The 15,433-nt window shown below is 52.6% G+C and overlaps 1 protein-coding gene and 1 long non-coding RNA gene across 3 annotated transcripts in view; one reads left to right on the forward strand and one right to left on the reverse strand.

Moving 5' to 3' along the window:
- The window catches only part of GRK5 (G protein-coupled receptor kinase 5), a 213,831-nt gene that overhangs the window by 75,214 nt on the left and 123,184 nt on the right, over window positions 1-15,433 (forward strand). The window lies entirely within an intron of this gene.
- On the reverse strand, window positions 4,264-10,014 carry LOC109272978 (uncharacterized). The gene is made up of 2 exons (XR_002082687.2): window positions 9,892-10,014; window positions 4,264-5,593 (listed from the first exon to the last, which is right to left on the reverse strand). It is a non-coding gene; the product is annotated as an uncharacterized LOC109272978 (long non-coding RNA).

Consider the following 15,433-nt stretch of genomic DNA (forward strand, 5'->3'; position numbering starts at 1 on the left):
TCCCTACCTCAAAGGCATTGATTGAGTGTTCATGTTTGAAAGATCTGGGTTAGAATACTAATTCTACCATTCCTGGCTATTACCAAAGACGGGACCCTAAGCCTCAGTTTCCTCACCTCTGAAATGAGGATGGTCAGTCAAACCTTACAAGCCAGTGTCAGAATTAAATGGAGGAGGCAGGAAGTGCCTCGTGTGTAGGCCAAGATGTTTCTCAAGGAGGCAGGCTGTGATTCTGGGGGTGTTGGTCAGATCATGATGGAGTCCTGCTCCTGGGACTTAGGTACAGGCAAGTGAAATAAAAAGGAAAATGAAACCACCACTTTTCACCGTTCCTCAGTTTCCTCATCTGTCAGAGCCAGAACTGACTTGTCGAGTTGTGGGATTGGGGCGGGTCAGCCTGTAAAGAGCGTCCTTTGGCAACAGCACCTAATGGCTGTTATTATTTTTATTTCCTTGGCCGCCCCCCACCCAGTTTTCTGTATCCAGCACTTTCTCTTGAAGCTTTAGAAACAGAGACTTTAAGTGATTGGTAGCAAGCGAAGGCACACAGCTCAGACCTACTCCTTGGCCTGACCTCAAGGTCAGGTGTGGCCAGCAGGTGGGGGCTGGTCCATTCCAGCTGTGCGGGGATGCACGGGAGGAGGTACAGACTCTGGCTCTCGGGGTTCCCAGAGCATCAGCATGGCCGTGGCAAGTGTCGCCCAGACCTGCCGTGGTGGCACAGGAGCTGGTGCCTGGCCGTGAGGAGCCGTGGGAGGGCCCGGGTGAAGGTCTCCTTAACCTCACCTTGTGAGTGAGGGTACACTGAGGGTCTGGCCCAGAGCCTCTGGCCTTCCAGTTCCCAGAGCTCCCTTCATCAGGGCACAGGGCTCTCAGACGCAGCAGGAACCCGGGGGCAGAGCAGGGGGCAGGTGGAAAGATGTGTTGGGTTCATCTCTGAGTCCTGAGTGGAAAGGAACACGGCATAGCCTGCTTCTGGGGTGATGCCTTTGCTCGGTCATTCATTCAAATACTTTCTTCTTTACAGACACTTCACTGGGCGCCAGGCAGTGTCCTGGGCACCGATCACTGGTGGCCAAAGGGATGTGGTCCCTGTTCTCTTGCAGGGAAACCTAATAAAGACACAGATTATGACATGTGCTTTAAAGGAAACACTGGGGAGCAGTGGGAGAGAGGAAAGTGGAGACATAACTCTTGGGTTGACAGAAAGGGGGTTCAGGGAATGATGTGACGCTAAGTGAGACCTGAACACGTGGCCAGTGAACCGGGGGCGATGTGTCTCAGAGTGCTCAGAGAAGCCTTATTTGTGATGGTAAACATTTGGAAATAATAGCCTACGTGTCTCTCAATACAGAGTGAATGAATTATTTTGACAAAACCTATGTGAATGCGTATTGAAAAAATTTTATTCTCTTTAACCTTGAAATATGTCGTTAAAAACAATGAAACGGGAAGTATATATCTGGCAGAGGGAATGACGTGTGCAAAGGCCCTGAGGCAAGAAGATATAACTTTCTCAGTGAGGAAATAAGTGAAGGCCTGGCTTTTTCCCTGGAGGCCACCCCACTTTGGGCCTCTTTCTGTTCAAAAGCTGCCCCTGAGACCAGGAAAGACCCCGTACAGAACCTTATGAAGACCTTTCTAGGAGGAGCCCTTGGAGTCAGTTTGAGGACAGTGTGATGGTGGGGGAAATTGAACCATTGGGGCAGTGCCTGTCTGGGCCAGATTTATGGGAGGGGAAAGTCTTTGGGGTGAGTCAGCCCTCTGGCTGGAAGAAACAGAGCCTAACTGAGCTTCCACCAAGGACCCATGGTGATCCCTGTCTCCTTCTAGGGAGGCATTTTGCCTGCGAAACAGGCGATCTGAGTGAAGTGAGTCACTGTGTTCCCCCCTCTGTTAATCATAGACACCTCTGAGCAGGTCTGTTCAGCCTGAACTGCACTCACTGATGAACTGCGATGCCTAGACAGGCAAGCCGGACACGTGCCTCAGCTTTGTGTCCATGCACGGCTGGCTCTTCTAGGACTCTCTGAAAGTTAGTCAGGGCCTCCCGGACCCCGGAAACCTGGATTGCACAGAGAAGGCCACAGATCTGTCCAGCACCTTGCTTTTCTGATGTGGAAACGGAGGCCCAAAGGTGTCCAATCTGAGGTCACATAGAGAGACAGGGGGCCTGGCTGCCATTTGCGCTCCAGAGCACTTTCTCTTGGCCCTGAACGTGGGTCTCTATGTCCCTAGCCAAGGTTAGTCCTGTTGACCTCTTTTGGGGAGAGATGCGTTGTGTCTGACTCTGACCCCTGAGCCTGGTGGGTGGGGTGGGAACCATACATGTGAGGTTCTGGCCGGGGCCTCTGCACCTGCAGATGTTTCCTGCAGCTGTTCTGCTGGGGAGCACTTCCCTCCTCCACTGTGTGACTCTGGCTGCTGTGTCCTTTAGTAGGTACTGGGCGTAGGGCAGGGTGCCAGGGGACCATGATCACCCTGCCAGACCCTCCTTCAGGCTAGTCCGTATCGGGTGGTGGTTAAAGGGTAATGGGGAGTTGCCTGAGAAAATACTGTATGACCTGGTGATTCACTTCTCCTCTCTGGGCCTCTTTGTCCCCAGCTGTTCACTGAGGGGCAGGGCTGGGTGATCACCAAGGTCCCTCCCAGCTCTGACATCCATTAGTTCTGACTCTGGTGGAGAGGAGGGGATAATTACAGCCCTCTCTCACTGAGCTGTCTTCACTGTGCCAAATGCTTTACACACATCACGTCCTGACTCCTATGTCTGTGAGGCACACAGGAGTCAGTTGAAGCAAAGAGAGGTTGAGTGATATGCCCAGAGTGGCACAGCTAGTAAAGGACACAGCTGGGATTTAAACCCAGGCAGCCTGGCTCTGGAACATATGGTCTTAATTATCACTGTGCCAGGCTGAATCAGGGCCCTTCAAAGATGTCGACATCCACATGCAACCTGAGTGTGTTACTGACATGGTGAAAGGGACTTTTCAGATGTGATAAAGTGAAGGATCTTGAGATGGGAGGTCATCCTGATTATCCAGGTGGGCCCAATGTAATCACAAGGGTCCTTACAATAGAGAGACTGAGGAAGATTGGACTACAGGGCAAGAGGCCAGAGTGGTGATGCTTGCAGGTGACTGCTGGTTTTGAAGATGAAGGAAAGGACCATGAGCCACGTAACGCAGGATGGATGGCCTCTAGAAGGTGGAAAAGGTGAGAGCACAGAGTCTCCTCCAAAGCCTCCAGAAGGAACCGGCCCTACTTGCACCTTGATCTTAGCCCAGTTTGACTTCCAAAACTTTAGCGTAATAAATTCATGTTATTTTAAGCCACTGAGTTTGCAGTGATTTGTTACGGCATCGATAGGAAGCTAAGTCACCCACGTTCCACTTGCTGTCGCCCTGTGGCAATCTCTGCTTTTTGTATTTGGATTTGATTCTGAATTTCTAAGGGTAGAAATCTCATCTGCCAAATAGAGCTCTCCTTGGCCATTTTACAGTGAAGGAAGCATATTTTAGAGGAAGACTTTGTAAGGCCAACTGCCTTGTCCCTGTTTACTCTGCTGTGTAATGGAATTAGGAGGAGAAGGTACAGAGGGAACATGGTCATGGGGGCCTGGGACCCCAGTATAGAGCCTGCCTCTGCAAGTCCCCAGGTAGACGCTCCACTTCCCCAACCACTGTCTTTAGTCTCCTCTGAGCGTTCCCGAACACTGTATGCCTGCCACATCTTTGTGGGCCAAGCAAGCAGAGCCAGGGCGAAAGTCTATGACAGCAGTAGGTGGTGGGCTAGTCCTCAGGTCCTTGCAGGGAACACAAGTGGTTCCTGGGCTCATGGTTCAGGCTCATGGTTCATTCTCAGGTACAGTGTGCTCCTGGTGGAAGTAGCCCATGAACTTTACTGGGTCAAGAATTTACATATCCTCTAAAGGAAACAGTTCTTTCCACAGAGATGCTGCCTTGAGCTGATCTTTAAGGACAAAGTGCCGGCTCTGTAGACCCCAAGGTGAGGCCCTCTGGTTGCTTCCGGGAGCACACAGACATCCCCAGAATGTGGCTTTACTGCTTTCAGATCCATCACAAGGACCATAGGACCTGAGAACTCCTCCACCCAGCTCCTTGTCTGGAGAAACTGAGGCCCAGAGAGGGGAAGGCACACCTAGGCTCTCATGGCTAGTTAGTTAATTGTTTCCTTGATGGAGATTCCAAGGTCTCAAACGACAGGGGATTTTTCTGGGATCACATTAAGACAGGAAATGCATTTATTCATTCATTTAACAACATTTTATTGGATACTTGCTTGGTGCCAGGCACTGGGTACATTCATGGTGCCAGCTTCCAAAAAAATAGCCTAAGGGATAGAGAGGAGTGGATGGTAATAAGCAGGATTAATAGATAAATGAATAAACTAATTTCAGGTCATTATAGTTTGTAAAGGGAATCCACAAGACGTAGCGATGGGGAGTACTGATGGGGAATCATGCTCAGTAGACAGGGTGATCAGTGAAGACCCCTCTGAGGAGGTGATTTCTCAGCTGGAAAGTGAAGGTAGGGCCATGGGAAGAGTGTTTCAGGCGGAATAAACAGCCAGGACAGAGGCTCCGAGTGGGGAGAGCTGATGTATATGAGAAACAAAAGACAGCCCAGTGCAGCTGGAGCTGAGTGGACCAGGAGATGAGGCCAGGGAAGGGAGGCAGGTGGGCTTTGGCCTGAAGGGCCTTATGGCTCGTGGCAAAGAGTTCAGGTTTCATCCCGTGGGCCATGGGGAGCCACTGGAGGGACTGGAAGTAGTTTGCATTTGTAGAATGCTACAGGCTGCAATGGGTCAGGCAGAAACCAGATGGAGGCAGAGAGGCCAGTCTGCAGTCATCCTATGAGATGTGATGGTGGCTTGGCCCGTGGCAGTGGCCGTGGAGGAGTAGGGAGATGGCAGAGTCAATACGTCATTTAGAAGTAGAATCCATAGGACTTGATGGATGGTTGCAGGCAGAAGGCAGTGTTAGTTAACTGTACTTGTGTAACAAATTGCTCTAAACTTAGCAGTTTAGAACAACAAACATTTGTTGTCTCGTGGTTTTTGTGGGTCAGAAATTTGGGAGCGACTTAGCTGGGTGGTTCTCACTCAGGGTCTTTTATGAGATTGCAGACAAGATGTCGGCTGGGGCTGCCATCATCCGAAGGCTTGAATGGGGCTGGAGGCTCCACTTCCAAGGGGGCTCGTTCACATGGTTGGCAAATTAATGCTGGCTGTCTGCAGGAGGTCTCAGCTCCTCCCCACAGGAGCCTCTTCATAGGTCTGCACAAGTGCCCTTCACGAGAGTGATCCAAGAGAGCAGGGAGGAAGGCACACTGACTCTCATGACCTAGCCTCGGAGTCATACTCCATCACTTCTGCCACATCCTGTTGATTACACAGGTTCAGTATGGGAGGGGACCATGCAGGCTATGAATACCAGGAGGCAAGAATCACTGGGCCATCTTGGAGGCTGCTTACCATAGAGGCCAGGAGGAGGATGGAATGAGGAATGACACATAGGTTTTTGGCCTCAGTGCCTGTATGAATGGTGGTGCCATCTGCCAAGAGGGAGAAGCTGGGGGAGGAAGCACGGATGAAGGTAGATGGGAATCAAGAACTCTCTCCTGGACCCCAGTTTGGGAGGCTTCATCTCTGCATTGGAAACTCTTTTCTCTGTAGCTGTCTCTGTGCTGTGCCAATTTTGGGCTTCTGTGGCCTCAGGCTTTGGGGGAACGTTCTGAGGGGTCAGTTCTCATGTGTCTCTTGAGATAACTCCACATCAGCCTCGTGGGCTGGGAGTTAAGAACCAGGCGTTCTCGGGTTCAAATCCCAGCTTAGCCACTTAGCGGCTGTGTGAACCTGGGCCAGATACTTGGCTTCTCTGGGCTTGTTTCCTCATATGCACAGTAAATCAACTTTGCTGTGGTGTCCTGAGGCTCAGGGAAAATGGAGCACTCAGACCAGGGCCTGGCCCTCCCTTTCCTCTTTGTACCTCAGACCTCCCAGCCCTATATGGGCAGTTGTATCTACACCACAGCATACCCAGGTCGCTGGATGGATAATGATTGGGAGGGCTTTCTAAAGAATCTGTTCAGCTTCTTTTAGGTAGGTGATGCAAAAATTCTGGGGGCAGCAGAAGTAATTATTACTCACAGGGAAATGCAAATATTTTTATGAATATCGTATGAAAAACTGGGGCATTTTTTTCATGAGCAAATAGTCCTGTTTATTTCTCCAACAAAATAGCCACAGCTGGGCCGCTGGAGCCAACTTACAGCTGCCAGTGGCTTTTCTCCGGGGTCAGCTCACACCCCCCTGTCCCCCCCACCCAGCCTTTCTCTTCCTTAACCGAAAGAAAACATAGCGAAGACAAAAGTAACCAAATTTGGGCTTTGCTGAGAGAAGAGGATTACTTTTGCAGTGAAAAGTTAGTTTTTGTGGCCAAACTTTCTCAACTGTGAAAACCGGTGTGGACAAAGTGTAGTAAGCCCCAAAATACATTTGAAATATGGTTTTCCTTGGAAAGGACATTTTTAAGAAGGTCATCAGTGTTTGCAAGAGGATGAGGTGTCTGCTTTCGCTTGAAGGAAATTTCTCTCAAGCCCTGAAGAGACACAGAGGAATGGAGCAAACAGTGGAAAGCCCCAGGGAGGGGAGGGGAGGTCTGGGGGGGCCAGGAGGGGGAGCGGCGGGGTTTAAATCATGTTAGTGCCTACCTGGTACCTGGTGCGGCGCTAGGGTTTTAAGCAGGTGTTCTGTCTGACCTTACAAAGGGCTTCTGGATGTTTTCCAAATCAGAAAACTGGCCCAGAGAGGTTGGCAAGGTGGCCTGGGGCCACTCAGGCCACAGACAGAGGCATCGGAAGTCCCACGCTGCCCATTTGATGAGAGCCCCCACCCTGCCTTTCTGCGCTGCCCATGGAGAAGGGGCTCTAAGTTCAGGGTTGGGAGAGCTGGCATAACTGAGGGGAAGGGCAGGAGAGGCTGTCTGCACCCTGCCCCCTCCCAGGGAAGGCAGCTGGATTCCCATTTTGAGGGAGGAAAACACAAGCTCAGAAAAGGCTATGGTGTGTGGTATGGTTTTTTGTTTGTTTGTTTGTTTGTTTTGAAGTCCATTTGGAAACCATCTCTTCTCTTCTGGCCCTGCCTCTCTGTCTATCCATCTACTTACTCATAAATGATTTATTGAGCCTTTACTATGTGTCGAGCACTGTTCTGGGTGCTTGGGAAATAGCAGGGAATAAAACAAGATTCCTGCCCTCATGAAGCCTACATTCCAGTGGAAGGAGGGGCAGAGATAGGTGACAAACAATGGACAGAATAAAGGAGCCACACAGAATGCTACAAGGTTATGCGTGTAACACAAATGAAAAAGTAAAAGGGTTCCAGGCAAAGGGAACAGCAAGAACAGAGAAATTCAGGCAAACTAAGACCCTGGGGCCAAATCCAGTCCGCTGTCTGCTTTTGGAATAAAGTTGTATTGGAACACAGCCCGTTTGTTTACAGATTGTCTGTGACCCATGTGGCCCTTACAGAAGATGTTTGCTGACTCCTGAGCTAGAGCAGAGGTCCTCAGGTGGGAAGGTACCTAGGGCATCTGAGGATTTTGAGGAGAGTGTGGTGTGAGGGAGGGAGTCGGGGCAGGTGAGGTCAGAGAGGAAATGGGTCCATATCACGGAGGCATGATTTCCCTGTGGTACCCTCTGACAAACATGGGATAGATGCTGACATCCTGCTGATGGGGAAGTGTGTGTGTGTGTGTGTGTGTGTGTGTGTGTGTGTGTGTGTGTGTGTTGGGGGGACGAGTGGTAGGATGGACAGATGGCTGCACTTGGAGTCAGAAGAAAGACCTGGGCTGGAGACCTGCTGTCTGTCCCTGGCCAACTTCGTGTTCTCAGTTCTCTTATCTACACAAGTCGTGTGGCTAGCGTGTTGATGGTGGCAGTGGTGGGCAACTGGGTGGTGGTGAGGATGCTGGCGGTGGCAGCGGCCATGTGAGGGGGGAGGAGGGCGTTCTTGTTAGTGATGGTGGTGGTGGCGATGGCTTAGTGGGGATGGTGGTGATGTTGATGTTGGTGGAGGTGAGGATGGTGGCGGGCGATGGTCGTGGGGATGGTGGTGAGGAGGATGCTGGGGGGCGTGGCGACGGTGGTGGTGGTGATCACGGCTGCATTTAGTGAGCCCCTACTGTATGCTGAGAACTTTGCACACTTAGCTCTAATTCTTAACCCAGCCAAACAGTTGCATAGCAGCCTCATCCTCTGCCGGAGAAAACACCGAGTGACTTAGCGAGACCACGCAGCCGCTGTGTGGCATGGCTCGGGTGACAGTGCAGGTGACAGAGAAGTACCCACGTATCACATCGCAGTGAGGAAGCCTCGAGGCAGTGCGCATGTGAGTCCCTGGTCCACAGCCCAGCTGTCACTCAGGGGCGGCAGCCTTTGGTCGAGGTGGCCCAGTCTCAGCCCCGCCCTCAGCAGCAAGCTTTCCTACCTTGCCTCCCCGCCCTGCCAAAGCCACACCAGCGGCCTCCTTTCTCGCAGGCTCAGTGTGCTGGAGAGGGGCCATGTCTCCCTGTCCCCATGGCTACCGTTTACCAGGCCTGGTGTTGGTTTGGGTTTTCCTAATTTGAGGTTGTGGGATCCTTCTGGTGGTGGCTGAGGTTTTTCTTCTCTGGAAACCCCACTGTGGTGAGGCCGTGAGGGGGGCCCGGAGGTGCTGGGACCTGCCCACAGGCCACAGGCCCCACGTGGCTTGTGCCACCCTCCGTGTTTCATGCCACTTCCACACTGCACTTCCGTTCAAGGGCATGCTGGACGTTTCAGGTTCTCGCGGCTGCAGCTGCGGCTCGGGGAGACGTTCTGGGGTCGGATAACTGTGGGTGTTTGCCTCCCCACGTCCTCCGGGCCTGGGGTGTGCGACTGCCTACCGTGGTTTTTGCCCGCCTTCCTGGTGGGGGCGGGGAGTCCCCTGAACAAAGGGAGCCCCCAGCTAAGCAGCTGAGCTCAGCTCCCAGGCGGGTTAACGGGGCCTGGAAAGGCCTTCAGTCTCTCTGCCTTCTCTCTTCGCTGACTCTGGGCAGGTGGCTCCTTGGGCTGGCTGCACCTGCACCAGACTGGCAACCTTTTGAATTGAGCCTGGGCTCAAGCCTGCCTTCTGGGCCTATCCCTTAGGTCTCTGGAGTGATAAGAAGGGTCAGTGTCTGCTGGGAGGTGACGCTGCTGGTTGTGTCGGGCCGTGGAAAGCAAGCGGACTTGGGCGGGGAGAGGCTCAGTGCCCCCCCACTGCTTCCCCCTCTGGCCCACCCCTGGGGTTCCTATGCCAGCTAGGAAGGTGCAGAACACGCTCGAAGACCCTAGGCTCCGTGATGCTTCCTGAGGGGCCGTGGACTGGGTCCAGCATGAACGGCACAGTCTCATCTCAGGAGATTCTGGGCCAGAGATGCCTTTGGCGGCCCCAGGTTACATTTTCCTCCAAACATTCCAATCAGCGGGTAGTTATCGGGGCATCTCCACCCACCCTGTCCCCGGCACCACCAGATCCTGACCTCCCAGCTCCAGCACTTTGGGACAGTGTGGTAGTGGAGGAACTGAGGGCAGGAGGCATCTAGAAACTTCACAGAGGAGGGCGCCCTGAGGCAGAGACCACGCAAGTGCTGCGGGGCCCAGCTGGGTCCTATAATTGGAAGTTGCCTTGTTCGGGGCTGGATGAAAAGAGACTTTGAACCAGTGAGATGCTGCACACCCGCCTCATCAGCTTCAGCCGGGGGGCCGCTCTGGTGGTGGCAAAGGCGGCCGAGCCCGGCTGGATGGGACAGAAATATCAGTGCTGGGAGGGCAAGGGTAGGAGGCAGCAGACGCAGGAGTAACCTACCTTATCAGAAAAACCGGCCTCCTCCGCTTTGCCCGTGGCCTCTGAGAACACTCCCAGCCTCCCCGTGGCGGCATTTTCTGGAAAGCCAGTCCTGCTGGCAGTGCTTTGGAAACCGAGTCTTGAAAGCTCACCTGGGTAGAAAGGACTTGAACAGATTCTTTAGCCCCACAGACGTCACAGGCGAAATTGTAACACTACCTTCCACTTGACTGGCCAAGAGTGGGTGAGTCATCGGCCTCTTGTGCTGGGAACACAGAGAGAGATCCTTCCCACGTACAGTCACCAGGATACTCGAGAACTTCCCAGACCTTGATCAAAGTGCGTCGAGAGAGGCTCCTCCACTTTTCATGCTCCCCGCACCCCCTAAGTGTTGTAAAGACCTGCTTTACCACATAATTCGGATTTCTAACAGGTTTAGTCCCTTGCGTTACCATAATGCTGACTTTTTCTGAGCCTTGTGGCCCCCAGCAGCCCATAGGCCATCCGCTGGAGGGAAGACCTTGTGGCAGCAGGAGGAAGAAGGGGCCCCAGTGGGAATCCGGGGGCTCCTGAAGCCTGCGCCCCTTCCCACCACGGCCCGTGCCTTCAACCAGCAGCACCCAAATGTTCTAGAAGTGAGGATGGTTGCTTCTGTGGTCTTGCCCAGCCCGCCTTTGGTGATGTCTGGCACTGCTGCCGTGGGGGCTTCTGTTCCGAACGTTCGAGCCCGAGCCCCAGGGAGGCCTGCTGCTTGGCCAGCCTGCCTTCTTGCCCCGGGGCCTCCCTTCCGCAAGGGCCAGAACTGATTGGATTGTGCAGAGTCTAGGCTGGCCCATGACCTGTGGCCGGGACTTTAGAATCAGGGTTCTGGGGGCACCTGAGTGGCTCGGTCGGTTAAGCGTCTGACTTCGGCTCAGGTCACGATCTCATGGCCTGATCTCACAGCTGGCGAGTTCGAGCCCCGCATCAGGCTCTGTGCTTACGGCTCAAAGCCTGGAGCCTGCTTCAGATTCTGCGTCTCCCTCTCTCTCTGCCCCTATCCCGCTCATGCTCTGTTTCTCTCTCTCTCAAAAATAAATAAACATTAAAAGAATCAGGGTTCTGGGAGGCAGGTGGTGAGCCAGGCCAGGGGGACCTAAGGACTTGGGGTCCTTGACAGCTACAATACATTTCTTTTTTTTTTTAATTTGAATTTGAATTTGAATTTGAATTTTTAAAATTTACATCCAAATTAGTTAGCATATAGTGCAACAATGATTTCAGGAGTAGATTCCTTAAGCCCCTTCCCCATTTAGCCCATCCCCCCTCCCACAACCCCTCCATTAACCCTCAGTTTGTTCTCCATATTTATGAGTCTCTTCTGTTTTGTCCCCCTCCCTGTTTTTATATTATTTTTGTTTCCCTTCCCTTATGTTCATCTGTTTTGTCTTTTAAAGTCTTCATATGAGTGAAGTCATATGATTTTGTCTTTCTCTGACTAATTTCACTTAGCAGAATACCCTCCAGTTCCAACCACGTAGTTGCAAATGGCAAGATTTCATTCTTTTTGATCGCTGAGTAATACTCCATTGTATATATATACCACATCTTCTTTATCCATTCATCCACCGATGGACATTTGGGCTCTTTACATACTTTGGCTATTGTCGATAGTGCTGCTATAAACATGGAGGTGCATGTGTCCCTTCGAAACAGCACACCTGTATCCCTTGGATAAATGCCTAGTAGTGCCATTGCTGGGTCATAGGGTAGTTCTATTTTTAGTTTTTTGAGGAACCTCCATGCTGTTTTCCAGAGTGGCTGCACCAGCTTGCATTCCCAGACAGCTACAATACATTTCTGATACTAACTACCCCAGAGTTTTAGCACAGACTTCACAGATGAAGGGCACAGTCCCAGAGACTGACCTCCCTCCAGACCCCAGCAGCAAGTTTGGGGGTCCCGGGCTGCACTCACTTCTGACCGGCAGGCTGCAAATTCAGGGATTCTCTCACCCCCTCAGGCTGATAATTCACTAGAATGACTCACAGACCTCAGATCACTTTACTTACAATGTTGTTAGAGCAAAAGGACACATCCAAACCAGCAAACGTGAGAGATGCATAGGGCAAGGTCTGCAGGAAACACATCACCTTCCCGGCAGCAGCCGGCAGATTCACCTGAGCCTGGTGCCTAGAGCTTTTACCAGAGGTTTCATTACTTAGGCGGCAGTGATGGAATCGTTGGCCATGGGGTTGAGCCCAATCTCCAGTTGCTCATCTCTCCCTGGATAGTATCACCAGGCTCAGAACCTACCCGATCATATGGTTGGTCATTCTGGCATGGTCAGCCCCACCTTGAGCCATCTTGTTAGCATAGACTCTGGTATGGTTTTGGGGGCCCCGCATGAATAAAAATGCCATTCTGTCACTTGGAAAATTCCAAGGACTTAGAGGTCACCATCCAGGAACCAGAGACAAAGGCCAAATTCTTCATTGTACACCAGTGGCCAGCTGGGCCTGTGCAAGGGGATGAGTGAGCCTGGTATGGTCTGCAGAGGGGCAGCTGGTGGAGTGAGGGGCAGACACCCCAGCCCGAGCTTCTCCATGTCTCCATGGCCTTCTTATTCCCAAAACCCAGCTGCTCTTGGCTGCCTTTCCTAGGATTCTTAGAGGCCCCCATGATCCTGGTAACAATCCCCTTTGCAGGTCAACTCAAATGAGTCTCTCTTCCTGCTAACCTTGGCTGGAACTGTATTCACCAATACTGTTTTTCGATTTGAGTTGACAAGTCTTTCCTAGAGGAACATACTCTGTGGGAAAATATTCTCCCTCCTCAGAGCCCTCGAAACACGTCAGGTCCTCTGTGGACCCGGCAAGCCCATCTCCAGAGGTGGTTCACTCCTCTCTGGGATCCGTAGAACAATCAAGGAACAGAGGCTGTCAGAATGTAGAGGCACGTGGTAGGGGAAGTGTGTACTTACTGTTGGTACAGGAGGGGTTTGTGGGGGGTCCTGTCCAGCTTGTTAGGAGCCAGGCCAGAGCCTGGGGGCATGGAATAGGGTTCCCTGAGACTGGCTCCCCCACCTGGACCCTTATGGGCCAGCACCGAGCATGTTGGAAACAGGAGGGCCCTTGTACAGTTTGCCTCTCGCCCTGGCTGGTGGCCTGGTAAGTGGCTTAAGCTGATTCAAGTCAGGCAGGTTGCAGGGATCTCGGTGCTTGTCAGGCAGATCCCAGGATCACTGAATATGGGGGCTGGGAGGAACACTTTTGGTGGTTTGTCCCAACTTTGCTGTGTCTCTTCAAATCCTTTTTTAGAGAGAGAAATTCCCAGAGAGAGTGGTTCCATCTCCCATTTCCCATGTGATGTTCAGGGACTTTCTCTGAATTTAGGGCAGTGATTCTCAAGCTTGACTGAGCATCAGAATCACCTGGAGGGCTCATTAACACCCAGGCTGCTGGGTGCACTCCCAGAGTTTCTGAGTCAATAGGTCTAGGGTGGGGCCCGAGAATCTGCATTTCTAACAAATTCTCCAGTGATGCTGATGCTGCCAGTCCAAGAGCCACACTCAACCTCAGATTCAAGGGCATGAAGGAAGGTTTTTCCACCAAATGCATGGAAGCTTCCCCTGATGAACTGCTCGTTGGTCAGCAGGGAAGAAAGAACTTTAGACTGAGAGTCCGGCACCTGGCTCCTGGCTCAGGTTGTGACACGGCCGCTTGAGTGATTTAAGGCAAGGTTTTTGCCTCTCTGAGACTATTTTCTCACCTGCAAAAGGGGTTCCGTAGCAGGACCTGCCTCATGGACTTGATGTGAGAATTAAGTGTGATGATGTCATAGCTGATTGTCCCCTGACCCCAAGAGCACAAGAAGTGTCACGTTGCTTCACTTTCCGGATCAAATATATCATACCATAAGGTTAATGAGAATTCCAGGGCCAGTTGTTTTGCAGAGGTCTGTCCCACTTCCTTCCAAGGATGGGAAGAGATGCTCCAGGGCCCGAAGGAGTCCAGCCAACGAGATCACAGACCATCGGGGTCACTGCCGCCGCTGGTTTTGTCAGTGTCCTTCGGAGGAGGAGCCTCTGCTGGCAGTTCCACTCGGCTGTGCCTGTCTGGCCACAGGCCTGGAGGCTGCTCATTGCTCAGAAGCTGTCATCGCTGGGATCCAGCTGCCACAGAGCCAGAGCCCTCCCCCGTACCCTCCCCCCCCACCCCCCCCCCCCCGGAGTAGTCATGGGTCCACCTTGCTCTGCCCCCTCTCGTTCTCAGTGCTGTCTTCTCTCAGTCCTCTCCTCTGCACAAATAAATACCTCCCTCTGGCACAGTACAAGCAACAAGAATAACAGTAAGCCAGTTTCTTCCCCCATAGTGACAGCTCTCTTGTGGCAGTTTATTTGGGGTGATCCTTTTATTGTTCCCTGGGGGTATCCATGGGAGCACAAGAAATGAGTGCGTGGCCCATGCTTAAGACATGGGAGCCACTATTACTTTGCCTTTTGTCCCCAAGTCCCACACTCCACTCCCTGCTAAGACTTGCCCTCCTGCCAGAGGAGCCCCCCAGCCCTCTCTGTTGGCTGCCTCTCTCCTGCCCTGCCACCCCCTTATCACACTTCCCTTAGCCGTGCCCCCCCCCCCCCCCCCGGTACACCTGTGTGAGGCCATTGCTGGCAATAGAGGGGGACGCTAGGGACTAGAGAAAGCAGCAATGCTTTGCTAAGCAATTTCCTTCCTGCAAGCTGCCCCCTCCCTCCTATGGGGACAGTTGGGGGTGAGGTCCAGAGTCAGAGAAGACTCCCACCTTCCCATTGCCCACCTTTCTCCAGGCTTTGCCTTGAGAAAAGGCAAAACTCTTTCCCGTTCCAGGATCAAGACCTGCCATCCTGATTCTTTGGTGCTTTTCCTCAGAACCGTGGGCTGGCAGACTTCAGCCCATTTCCCCCAGCATCTTGGCCTCTTCCCCCTTCCTGTCTGGCCCCCTGGTCCCTGTTGCTGCCATCCCCTTCCCGGCTGGAGCTGCTCCCCACCCCCCCACCACCCCCCCCCCCCCCCCCCCCCCCCGCCCCGCCTGCCAGGCCACCCCTATGATCTCTGCTCTTTGAAGCCTGGAATGAACTGGATGTCCCTGAGGGCAGGGACTGTGTCCAGTTCACTGATTGTTTCCGGCACACAAAAGATAAACTATGAGCAGCAGTGGGTCAGATGGTAAAGCAAATAAAACCCAAAGCTGCTCAAGACAGGAAATGGCTGGGAGTTCATTCACTGATCCCATTAATTCCTCTCCCTGAGCCTCTCTGGCTTCTCATCTGTGAAATGGGGCTAATGCCACCTTAATGAACACCAAACATACAGAACCCAGTTCAGTGCTAACCTCAGACTGCTGGGGGTAGGGTGGGGTGGACATTGTCATTTATTCCGGCAAACATTCATTTACCCAGTCAGTCGTCCTAACTTAATGAAAGCTTGTGATTAACCAGGCATTGTGTTAGGTGCCCCACCCCCCGGAGGGACACTGAATAGGTCTAGGCCGAACCGGCAGTAGGCTGTAGGCCTGGCAAGTTGGGGGGCGGGGAGTCTTCCTC

Source organism: Panthera pardus, unplaced genomic scaffold, assembly GCF_024362965.1.
Source record: "Panthera pardus isolate Hobbes unplaced genomic scaffold, ASM2436296v1 HiC_scaffold_22, whole genome shotgun sequence".
NCBI classification, from domain to species: domain Eukaryota; kingdom Metazoa; phylum Chordata; class Mammalia; order Carnivora; family Felidae; genus Panthera; species Panthera pardus.